Here is a 13,220-nt window from a genome sequence, read left to right as displayed (position 1 = left end):
TGAGGTTTCACGATTATCGATTTATAATTCCCCGCTGCAAACCCGTTACTCGATCGAGTAACTAACTTACTCGATCAAGTGAACCCTACTCGATCGAGTTCCCAAGCTACTCGATTGAGTAGCCTCAGCTAGATCGACTAACACACAAGCCAAAGCTGACATCGTCACCTGTCATCACTTGTAAGGTTTCCGATGGTCAAGATAAGTGTCTAAGGTCGGTCAACGGGTCCTTAATAGGACTGGTATTACAAGTACACTGACTCGGCGGGCATGACGACGATCTCAGAGATCCGGGAGTTTAGTGAGGCAGTGACAGACACTGGTCTGCACGAGTGGCAGCACATCGTGACGAGGGTAAGCCCCCAGCTTTGGCTGTCTTTTATGTTTTATTTACATATGAATGCATTTTCTTGAACCTTCTCTGTATTTGAATGAACGTGGCACCGTCCAGGCACGTGGAGCCGTGGAGGATGGCCAACCGGCTGTAAACTACGACCATTTAGGCCCTTGCAGCTGGCTCGGGATGGCAGGTATGAACCTTTTGTGCCCGTTTCTTATTTTTATTATCTCCAATTTTGTGTAGGGAAGTAAAGTAAAAAATTGCTCCATTTCTTCTGTGTAAAGGGAGTGTAGCTTGGAGCGTGAGCTGGCGCAGTCCCAAGAGGAGACGGCCTACCTCCTGAGAGAGCTCGAGGTTAGAGATGCTGATATTGCTGCTCTTGAGGCGACGGTAGCTGAGCTAAGGGGTCGTCAGGACTAGTTAGCTGGCTGTTTGTTGTATTGTTGTACACTTTCTTTTGATGTCACTTTGGGCAGGAGCCCATGTTTTGATGTACATTTCTTTTTTGGTTGTATATATGATGGCATGTGTGCCTTTGCTGCTGGGTGTTTGCTGTATCTGCAGGTTAGCTTAAAAACAGGTTTGGCATGTGAAGGTTTACGCCGTCATGCTATCGAAATTCACGTAGAAAATCACATAGCAAAGAATATAATTAACTTAACTTAAAACTTAAATGAATGGCCTACATAAGCGCAAAAAGAAAAAAGAAAAAAAAAAGTGCCCGAAAATAGACAAAAATGAAAAAAAGGTGCCCGAAAATGGACAAAAATGACGCGACCGGATGGTAGGGAGGGCTACCCCCTAAAAAAAGAATTTAAAAGAAATGTCTAAGTGTATTAGAAACATTTTGAAAAGAGGGAGTGAAATGATTCCCCGAAAAGAAAAAGAAAATAAAAATGAGTAAGTGTGTGTATATGGCGAAAATGTTGATTTTGCCACGAAAAGCAAACCCGTAAAGATTAGGAAACACAAATTTGGCAATTACACGGACTTACCGAATTAAATCCTTATAGGAATAGGAAAATTTAACTAAAACGGAATTAGGAAAGATCCACGGTCGTCAAACGAGGGAAAGGACTTGGGGAAGAGGCACAGCAGGAGTTGTGATCCTTCGAAGAGGCGCAGCAACTGCTGCGTCTTCTGTCCATTTGGTTCGTCCTTGGCTGAAATTAGGAAACAGCGAATAGTATAAATAGAGACCTCGGTTGAGCTTCTATGCTCACAATTCTCTCTTCCTCGATCTCGTCTATTACATAAAATCTCTTATAAATTTCTCAAAATTTCCAATAAAACATGGATGCCTTTGAAAATCGCATTAAGGAGTGGACGAATGAATTCACAAATGTGGAGAAACACGACATGGGTGCTTTTAATTTGGGATCAAACATAAGTTTAAAGCTAGTGAAGGTTATGAGGCCCTTTCTGGATACTTGTCTTGAATATTGGGACTCGAATTTCCATGTATTTGCCTTTCCGGGGGGCGAAATTTGTCTTTTTTCGTGAAGAAATTGCTGCGGTTGGAGGATGGGATGCAGAAAGTGTTCCGGTTATACCTCCTAGCGCTCAAGGATATAAAAACATAGTTAGGGACTTGCTTGGATTGACCAAGGGTGAGGTGGACCATCTTGTGACCTCAAAAGGTGTCCGCATGTTTGAATTTGTTGATCGATTTATAAATAGGGAGGACCCTACTATCTTCTATGTGGCGAGGCGCCGAGCTTATGGATTATGCCTTCTTCATTCCTATATCCTGCTAGGGCATGTGGACCAAAAGATGGGGGTGACCCTCGATTTCTAGGCATAGTGGAGCAAATGGAACTGCGCAGGAGCCTTGCATGCTTGATTTTAGGGGAGACCATTCTTGGTTTGGACAATAGGAACGCGAACCGCGAGAAGTCTTATCTTGGGAGTCCTATTATATTTACAGGTAAGAACCCGTCTTTTGTCCTATTTGGCCGTGTTTTTTTTTCGTCTTTTTTTTTGGCTGAATATGGGACTGACTCCCATCTCTTTTTCTTTGCAGATTTGGCTAATGGAAAGGTTGCGGTTGATCGAGCCCCCAGTTGATGTGATAGGATATCGCTCTCGATCGATTGCAATGAGAACGAGGCTATACATGGTGGACTTCACTCGAGTGTTAAATTATTGGGAAAATAAACTGAACAGTGAAGGCGACCCCTTGATCAGGTGGATAGTGCCATGGTGGCATCTTAGGTCAGTGACTAGAGTATCATCCTTGGATCCGACGCGGTCCATTCGCGTTCCTGGCTTGGAATTCATGGTCCATACTTTTCCGGAGAGATTTATGAGGCAAGTGGGCTTAAGACAGAAAATCCCGAAGCTAGACACTGTCCCTCAAACTGCCTTGGCGCATACTACGTACTCTTGTCGGGAGCGGGCTATTCGCTGGGCCCAAAGGAATATATGGTTCATACCTGTACCGGTTGATTGCCTCATTATGGGTATCTGACTCATATCTGTAGTGGAGAAAAGCTAGTACCCCTGAGGAGCGTGAGAAGCAAAGGAAGCATGAGCCTGTAGACTGCAAAATACGTAAAGTGGCGAAGGAGAACCAAAGTCACTTGACTGATGATGAAGACGCCGGATATCGGGTTTTTCGTCCATTGAAGGAACCAAAGAATGCTTCTGCTGAGAAGATGGTGGTGGATCGAAATGGGAAGGCTAGACCGCGAGAACGACCGTTGGTGATTAGGTCGGAGATAACACAAGAGCGTCCCGCTCATGGTCGAGACAAGAATCATGACAAGGATGACAAAGGCAAGGGGAAAATGGAAGAATAGCTTAGTCATTTTATAATAGTATTATTTATTATTATTCAAGTTGTAATAAAAGGTGGGGTTTTAAGTAGGGTTGTTCACTCAGTTGTCCGGACCAAAGACCAGACCGGACTGGACCATTTGGTCCGGACCAGACCGGACCGATATTTATTTGGTCCGGTCCACGGTCTACCTATTTACTCTACTTTGGTCTTCGGTCCGGTCCTGGACCAAACCGAATGGACCGCGGACCGGACCATGGACCGAAGTTATATAAAAAAAGAATTTTTAACATTGCAATATTATTGATTTTATTTTCTACTTTGTTTACATATATTATATTAGATGTATAATTATGTAGTTAAATTTTGTAAGAAAATAATGTTGCTCATTTTGATCGTTACGAACTTCTCGAGTTCTAGTTTTATATGGTAAAACATGTCAATGACAACAGTATTTAATCCACTTTGATCCATTTGGTCCGGTCCGGTCCTCGTGTTTTTATGGTCCAGACCGGACTGGACCAATATTAATATGGTCTGGTCCTCGGTCCACTTCTTAACCCTTATTTGGTCTTCGGTCCAAAGAGTTTGGTCTGGTCCAGTCCGGTCCCGGACCAATGAACACCCCTAGTTTTTAGAATCCTAGCCTAGCATTTTAAATTTCGGCATTTAAATTTATATGTATGAGGCGTATTATTATTATTTATGGAACAATAAATAAAATATTTATTAGTTAAGAAACTTTCATAATTTTTCTTTATTTATTCTTGTCGAATTTCAAATGCAACATGCAAATGTCCTTCTATTTACATCTTAAAATGACGGGTTGTATCCAGTGAAGGATTGCCTACGTATTCATTAGAAAAAATGAAATCAAATCTTGTGCGTAGTTCGAGAAAATGTAAAAGAATAAATGTTCGAAGCAAGAGCTTGTAATGAACTTAGAAAATAAGCATGTGCTTTACTTACTCCTAAGGAAGTGCAATTTAATTTATTTGATGATATGAGGATGTCAAAATGTCAAAACGCAAGAGCGAAATGTCATGAGCTTTTTAGCGGGCCAAGGGCCGGTTTTATTTCGTGTCACGTAAGCGGCACGTGGGTCACGCGAGGCGCGTTTTATCCTATTTCTAAAGGTAGTACCGTTCCAATTGGTCTACGTTGCTTGGATTTGAAAACTCATTCTCGTCTAGGTCTGTGATCTTAACCGTACCCCCTGAAAGTATGGACTTGACTAAGAATGGTCCTGCCCAGTTAGGCTTAAATTTTCCCCGTGGATCGACAGGTAAAAGAGCTCTGACTGACTTGAGTACTAAATCTCCTTCCTAGATATTTCTGGGTTTTACCCTTTTATCAAAGGCTCGTTTGATGCGTGCTTGGTATGTTTGCACATTATGTAATGCGCGTAGCCTCCGTTCATCCAAGAGGACAAGTTCGTCATTCCTATCCCTTTTCCAATCAGCTTCTGGAATTTGACTTTCATGTAGAATGCGCAGAGATGAAATCTCTAGCTCTACTGGTTGCACAGATTCTATGTCGTAAGTTAAATAGATAGGAGTAGCCCCCGTGGGCATCCTAACTGACGTGCAATGTCCCCATAATGCAAAGGGTATTTTTCTAGGCCAATCTCGATAATTGTCGATCATTTTCTTAAGGATTGTGACGACATTTTTGTTGGCTGCCTCTACCGCACCATTAGTCTGAGGTCTGTATGGCGAGGAATGGTGATTCTTGATCTTATATTTGGCTAACAATTGTGCCGCTTCGGCCTAAAAATGTGATCCATTGTCACTGATGATTTTATGTGGGCAACCATATCGACAGATGAGATTGGTTTGTATGAACTTTGCCACATGTTTGGCTGTAAGGCTGGTGTAAGATGCTCGTTCAACCCATTTAGTAAAATGGTTGATAGCCACAAAAATGAAATAGTGACCTCTTGTCCCAGCTGGAGTGATTTTCCCGATGATGTCTATTCCCCAAGCAGAAAATGGCCAAGGAGATGTCATGGTATATAGCATTGAGGGAGGAACATGTTGCACATTCCCGAAGATCTAGCAATTCTGACAATGCCTAATATATTTGATGCAATATGACTCCATTGTCGTCCAATAATACCCCAGACGTGTAATCTTCTTTGCCATCATAGGTCCACTCATGTGAGGAACGCATTCTCCATCGTAAACATCTTCCATTATTTTATGTGCCTGTGAATGATCAAGGCAACGCAAGACGACACCAAGAGGTGTTCTTTTGTACAACTCTCCCTGCATGAGGAGGTATTGAGAGGCCAGTAGGCATATGGCGCGTTGTCCTCTCTTATCCATATCTGGTTGGTATGTACCATTGAGCTTGAAATTGAGGATGGCATGGAACCAAGGTTCCTCTGAGTTTTGTTCTTCACCTGTTAGGAAGTGTACATAGGCTGGCTCTGATCACCGTTCGATACATAAAGGCATTTCAACCATGTCGTCTGGCATGTTAATCAAGGATGCGAGTTTTGCAAGAGCGTCCGCAAACTGGTTTCTTCGCAAGGCAGGTGTAGATAAGTAACCAGATCGAAGAATTGAGCGACTTGATCTATCCTAGCCTAATATGGTGCTAGGCTTTCACTTCGGATTTTCCAGGATTTGGTGATTTGGTTGATGATTAAAGATGAGTCACTGTGAACTCGAAGATGCTGATACGTGCATATTCTATACACTTTATTTGCAGTTTTGGCACGTATTTCCATGCGTATTTGTTAGCTTAAAGCTACTATTTCTCCCGAAACGGTTTACTTTGGAATTTCTATGATTTATTGTAGGAATGAGTGGAAGTGAGCTAAATCAAGCTTAAATCGTCCTCCGGAAGCAACTTTATGGAACCTTGGAAGATGGGAGTTCGGACTTGTTCACCTCGGGATGCGTGCATGGAGTGAAGAGGCTGTTTGGAAGAGAAAAGAAGCTACTGCACAGCGTAGTTGGTCGATCGACCAACATCTCCAGTCGATCGACCGTGGAAGTTCAGCAGAAGAGAATCACTGTACTGGCTGGTCGATCGACCGTGCCACTTGGTCGATCGACCAAGCCGCGAACCTGTGATTTATTTTACGCGTTAGACTTTTGAAAGCCCACTTGTAATTAACTTTTGGGGAGAACGTTTATCAGTAGTACGCAACAATAATTTAGGTTATGCTTTTCATTATTCAACAACTGAAGTTTTTAGATCTAGTTTTGGGGAACAAGAAAGTGTAGACTACGGATTTCAATTCAATTGCTTTGTTCATCAATTATTTAGTAAGCTTTAATTCAATTTCCTTCTTTTCTTATTGCTTGTCAATTTAATTCTTGTTGTTACCAATTTATATTCAAGTAATTCAGTTTTAATCCTTCATCTTTTATTCAATCTCAATCATGTCAATTTTATTCTTTGTCTTTAGTTTTGCAATTGTCGTATTTTTAATCATGTGTAGCTAATCATCTTGATTGGGAACTAGGTGAGCCATGGCGTAAATTAGGGTCGAATTTATTAGTATGATTTCTCCCGTATCGATCTTATTTTCTTTTGATAAACCCGTCTTGCTAGATTGAAAGATTAGTAAGTTAGGTTTTCATTAGTTTTGGAATTTCCTTTGAGCGAAAGCTTTGAGAAATTCTAGAAAATTAGAAGACCGTAAGGTTAAATTTGAGCATTGATCGAAAGGCTTGCTCATATTTCCTGAGACCGTATTACAGGACCTCTGCTACCTTTTTTACCTGACCTTAGCCATGGTGAACCGAAGTTCCTGATCTCCCTTTTATCTTGTTTGAGAAATTTCTTATTTTGCCAATTAGCCTTTAGAATCAAACAAATTCAAAACCCCCATTTAATTGTTACTTAAATAGATTAAAAATAGCAAATAGAATTGATCTTGTCTCTCTGTGGTTCGACCCTTACTATCACTAGCTATAGTTTTAGTTCGGATTTATAAATTAAATTTTGATACAAAATGACGGTATCAAATTTTGGCGCCATTGCCGGGGAGACGGTGTAATTCTGTTTGCTTTATTTTTAGTTTATTTTTCTTGTCTCAAGGAACTTTGGTTCCTTGAGGCCGTTGCTTACTCTTGCTTCTAGTTTTGCTTTTGCACAGTTAGAGGACAGATTTTTGAGAGGAAGGCTTGAGTACTCTCAGTTTTGCGATCATGACTACAATATATGATAATCTTCAGCCACAAGTGCATCATGTTCCAAAGGGATACGATTTACCCACCCCTACTCATGGTCATTTCGAATTCCGTTCCTCCTATATCGATTTAGTGGAGCGAAATCAGTTTGCTGGTCAACCGGACGAGGATCCTTTGAAGCATATGGAAATTTTCACAGACTACTGCAGTTCCATACCTGTACCGGCTGGGGTGACCCAAGATGAAGTAAAGGAGATGATGTTCTTATACTCCTTGAAGGATTCTGTGCGAGATTGGTACCGCTACCTTGATAGGGTAGCAGCTGGAGTCACAGATTGGACATCTCTAGCATTAGCTTTCTACAAAAAATACTTCCCACTCGCAAAGACTGATGCCTTGAGAAGCAAAATTACAAATTTCCAGCAAGGACCTGATGAGGAATTTTGTGAAGCATGGGGACGTTTCAAGAGTTTGGTTCGGTTTGTCCCTCACCACGGTTTCCAGCAGTGGTACCTTTGCAACTAATTCTACAATTCTTTATATGATGACTACAAGGTTATCCTGGATGCAGCTGCGAATGGTAGGTTCCAAAATAATACTGGTCAGAATAAAGGTTGGAACACTATTGAGGAGATGGCAGTCCATAGAGCTGAGTTTGGGAGTTCGCGTGGAAACTCGCGAAAGCAAAGTGATGAAATGAGTGCCGTTGCGACACTCATTAATTCTATTACTGCCCGGCTCGAAAAGCTCGAGACTTCTAAGGTTTCCGAGAGAGAAATTGAAATTCTTGTTCATAACTCAGATGAGACCGCGGAATTGAGAGAAATAGTCCGAGCTCTTTTGGTTCAAGTCACGAAAATAGAAGAAGCTGGGATTGAATCTGCAAAGAATTTTGTGAAGCAGTTAGAGAATTTAGAGGCTAACCAAGTCGCCAATTCTTCAAGCAAATGTGAGGGGCCAATTGAAACCATTAATGCCATTAATCTCCGAAGTGGCCTTTCTTATGATGGTCCCGATAAGCCAAGAGAAGACTCCGGAAATGATGAAAAGACAAATTTAAATTCTGGTGCGAAAATGAGCTTTACTGCCAGTACCAGCGGTCGATCGACCAACAACAGCAGTCGATCGACCAGGATCTCTGACGAAGGAGTTTCTGACCAGAAAATTGAACCCAGCACATGTGGTCGATCGACCAACAACAGCAGTCAATCGACCGAAGTTCCTGACGAAGGAGTTTCTGACCAGAAACTGTTCAAACCCAGTGTAATTGGTCGATCGACCGAGCCCAATGGTCGATCGACTGGGTCTCCAGTGCAGGACGCAAATCCGTCAATTAATTTGCATAATTCTATACTTATTGATGATTTGATGGAGGTTTTAAATTTACTGGAAGCCGAAGGTTCTTGATCCTACTACGGCCAGTGTTGCGATCCCGTATCCGGAGCGTTTAAAGAATACTAAGTTGGAGCGCAAGTTTGGTAAGTTTTTGGAGATGGTCAAGAATCTTGAGGTAACCATTCCTTTCACTGATCTAATTACCCAGGTACCCTCTTACGCTAAATTTATGAAAAGACATTTTGAATCGTAAGAGAAATTTTCATGATGATGGTGCTGTTGCTTTTGTGGAAGAATGTAATGCTCTTTCGCAAATTAACATACCACTTAAATTAAAGGACCCGGGTAGCTTTTCAATTCCTTGCACTATAGGTAACCACGAAATTGGAAAGGCCCTTTGCGATTTAGGGGCCAGTGTCAGTGTCATGCCATATTCTGTCTGCGAAAAGCTAAATATTGGTAGACTCAAGGTGACCGATATTACCCTTCAGATGGCAAATAGATCGACTCAGAGACCTTTAGGAGTCTTAGAGGATGTACCCGTTCGAGTGGGTAAGTTTTTTATTCCTGTCGATTTCGTTGTTTTGGACATTGCAGAGGACAGTCAGATGCCTATTATTTTAGGTAGACCATTTTTACATACAGCTGGGGTTGTAATAGATGTCAAACGCGGAATCATAACCTTAGAGGTAGGGGATGACACCATTGAGTTCAGTCTTGCTCGTAAGGCTACTGAACCTGCTGATGATGACACGTGTTATTCCGTTGATATTGTTGACATGGCTGTTAATTGTAACTCGAGGGAATCCTTAGCCAAGGATCCCTTAGCTGATCTAACCTGTTTAGATGAGTGTGCAGATAATACAGCGGAGAATGCTGAGGAGCTAGATGTTTTGGTAGCCTTAATGGAAAGCTACGAGCTCACAGAGGAAGAAGATGAGATGCTCATAAGCCTGGCCAACGAAAATTTGGTAAACACTTGCTATACCATTGAAGCTGATTCTGCATATGCTGTAGAGGTAAAGGTGCCAGAGCGTAAGCCATTTCCTCCTAATCTTAAGTATGTTTTTCTAGATGATACGGAGCAGTACCCAGCTATTGTTAGTGCTAAGCTTAATGATGACCAGCTTTCTGCTTTGATGTGTGTGCTTAAGAAAAACAAGAAAGCCTTAGGTTATTCTTTGGATGATATTAAGGGCATCAGCCCTGATATTTGTATGCACAGGATAGAGCTGGAGGTGTGGGAAATAATCTGTATACTTCCCTTATTATTAAGGATTATAAAGAATTTTATGATGACGATCACTAGTCATAAAATTAAATACATAAACAAAAGTAAAGGATTCAGAAATAACCTTCGGTCCTAGCAAAAATGGCCTAAGAACAATATCAAAATAGATATTCGCCTATTGGTTGCACCCAAGACGATATGAGATATGCCCTTTGATAATGCTAGAATCGATCCAAATTTTCTGTAAAATTTAGGTTGTTTTTGTGTTTTTCGTAGAGATGAGAGGCAAGGAATTCGGTTAGTATGAATTAGGGTTCCAAAAATGCTCTCCCTTTTTCTTCTTATAAAAACCGAAAATGGGTGTGAATAAGGGAGATATTTCTATTCCCTCATTCGGCCCATATCACCGAAATAAGGATTATATTTTCCTTATTTTCGGTTATTCCAAAAATGTACAAAATGTGTTAAATTGTCATCTAGTGAGGATCGAACCCATGACCTCTTGGTTTGTGTACCCTCACTATTACCACTATGACACATTCAACTTGTTGATATTAAATATAACTGATTACATTTAATTACGAATTAACAGATTAATTCGTCCAAGCTAACATTACATACATTTAATTAAATATAACTTATTATATTTAATTTACGAATTCACAGTTAATTCGTCTCAACTAATATTATTTAATCTTCATTAAATAATTGTCTCATCAACACATTGACTAACTGTTTAGTCATATTAGGCATCAATGTGATCATATTTCTATAACCACATCTCTCAAACACATCCTATAGGTGTGACCTTTAGGGACCAGTTGATCACCGCCATCTGTATGATAATAACGTCAAACTTTCTAGCAAGCCAACCGTTATTAGGTAAACGTTAATCAACTGATTAAATATACGAAGTATACCCTTGTGAACCTGTAAGAGATTTACAAATGTTATCACACTAATTTGTGGAGGACACAAGCTCCAACAAACTCCCACTTGTCCTCACAAGTGTATGTGCGATAACCGATTCTCATATCCTAAAATTTCTCCCACTCAATGTAAAACAATTTGCAAATCCGCATTCACAAAGGTCGTATTTTACAAGTGATCATTATCAAGAGTGGTTTCCCCGACTAGAGAGTAACTTAACTGATAAACGAATCAACATTCGAGCATGGCCATGCATTTCAGTTACAACTCCTCGAGTGGCCTTGAGAAATAACTATACCTAATAAGGGTTGGATATTTTCCTCAACTCGAATCCTGCAGATGTAAGCACAGTATGAAATGACCCGAAAAAATCTACTTAGCCTCCGATTCTACGGCAGACCGTGAGAAAGAAACCAAAGTCACCCAAAACTCGCTTAATCTCAAGAGACAGTCGATAGTCAAAAGAATCGACTCTAGGAACACAATGGATGTCCTATCTACGACCTGGCACCGAATGTTATTAAACATTTAGGACTCCATTACGTTGTCACAAAAATTTGTCCTACGAGGTATCGTTATAATCTCGCATCTGTGATCGATCAGTCAATCGTTTGACTTATGGCTCGTTGAGCCCACCATCAATCGACTGCACAATATAATAGCCGGAGTTATCACTCACATTGCGATTACGGACCAAAACAAATATAATGTAATTCAGTTCACTTTGTGGCGTTCAATGTTGTCAGTACAATCCACATGAAAAATAAAATATTATAATAAAACGATGAAGTTATAAATAGTATATGAAAAAGATAATGTATCAAATCCATAATCAGGTACTACAACTCAGGAACACGTTTAATTCCCATGGAATTAACGTGCCCTACATACTTATCATAATTCAACGGTTTAGTGAGAGGATCCGCGATGTTATAATCCGTCGCAATCTTGTCTATCACTATCTCCTCTTGCTCCACGTAATCACGGATCAGGTGAGCTTTCCGATATACATGTCTAGATTTGTTGCTAGACTTTGGCTCCTTAGCCTGGAAGATGGCACCTCTATTGTGACAATAGATGGTGATCGGGTCATTCGAACTAGGAACTACCGAAAGTCCTTGTAAGAATTGACGCATCCATATCGCTTCCTTTGCTGCCTCCGAAGCGGCATAGTACTCGGATTCAGTAGTAGAATCTGCTACAACACTCTGTTTGGAACTCTTCCAGCTGACCGCAGCACCATTAAGAGTGAAGACGAACCCGGACTGAGATTTTGAGTCATCTCGATCCGTTTGGAAGCTAGCATCTGCGTAACCGATTGCGCATAGCTTAGTATCGCCTCCATAAGTCAATACCCAATCCTTAGTCCTCCGTAGGTACTTGAGGATGTTTTTAACAGTTATCCAGTGTGTTTCACCTGGAGTCTTTTGGTACCGACTCGTCATACTCAATGCATATGCCACGTCTGGACGTGTGCATATCATGGTATACATCATCGATCCTATTGTAGATGCATAAGGAACACGACTCATGCGCTCAATCCCTTCAGGCGTCGTGGGTGACTGAGACTTGCTCAACTGCATCCCAGTCGTCATTGGAAGGTTCCCCTTCTTGGAGTTGGTCATGCTGAACTTCTCAAGAATCTTATCCAAATAAGACTCCTGACTAAGTGATAACGTCCGTCGTGATCTATCTCGGTAGATACGGATTCCCAAAATGCGCTGTACCTCACCCAGATCTTTCATCTGGAAATGGTTCTTCAACCATTCTTTAACCGAAGATAGGAGAGGAATGTCATTCCCAATCAAGAGTATGTCATCGACATACAATATTAAGAATACAATCTTGCTCCCACTCGACTTGATATATAAGCATGGTTCTTCGACCGATCGAGTGAAACCATACTCTTTTATCACCTGGTCGAAACGATGATTCCAACTCCGAGAAGCTTGCTTAAGTCCATAAATGGAACGCTTAAGCTTGCATACTTTCTTAGGATGTTCAGGATCTATGAAACCTTCGGATTGCACCATGTACAACTCTTCCTCCAAATAACCGTTTAAGAAGGCGGTTTTCATATCCATTTGCCAAATTTCATAATCATGAAAAGCGGCAATCGCTAAGATTATCCGAATGGAACGTAGCATGACTACAGGTGCAAAAATCTCATCATAGTGCAATCCGTGCACTTGAGTGAAACCTTTTGCCACAAGTCGCGCCTTATAGGTATATGGTTGCGCGTCTACAGAACGCTTTATCTTGTAAAGCCATTTGCACTGTAGAGGTTTTACCTTATTAGGTAAATCAACTAGATCCCACACGTCATTCTCATACATGGAGTCCATCTCGGATTGCATGGCTTCGAGCCATAGCTTTGAGTCGGAACAGGTCGTAGCACCTTTATAGGTAATGGGTTCATTACTCTTTAGGAGTAAAACGTCATTCTCCTCGACCATA

At 41.1% G+C, this 13,220-nt stretch overlaps 1 non-coding gene across 1 annotated transcript; it reads right to left on the bottom strand.

The window, feature by feature from the left end:
- Positions 1-7,658: 7,658 nt before the first annotated feature.
- LOC141588882 (small nucleolar RNA R71) lies at positions 7,659-7,767 on the bottom strand. Its single transcript, XR_012519848.1, has one exon. It is a non-coding gene; the product is annotated as a small nucleolar RNA R71 (small nucleolar RNA).
- Positions 7,768-13,220: the final 5,453 nt, after the last annotated feature.

This window comes from Silene latifolia, chromosome 6 (assembly GCF_048544455.1).
Source record: "Silene latifolia isolate original U9 population chromosome 6, ASM4854445v1, whole genome shotgun sequence".
Lineage (NCBI taxonomy): Eukaryota > Viridiplantae > Streptophyta > Magnoliopsida > Caryophyllales > Caryophyllaceae > Silene > Silene latifolia.
This window is presented reverse-complemented; position numbering and strand designations above follow the sequence as displayed.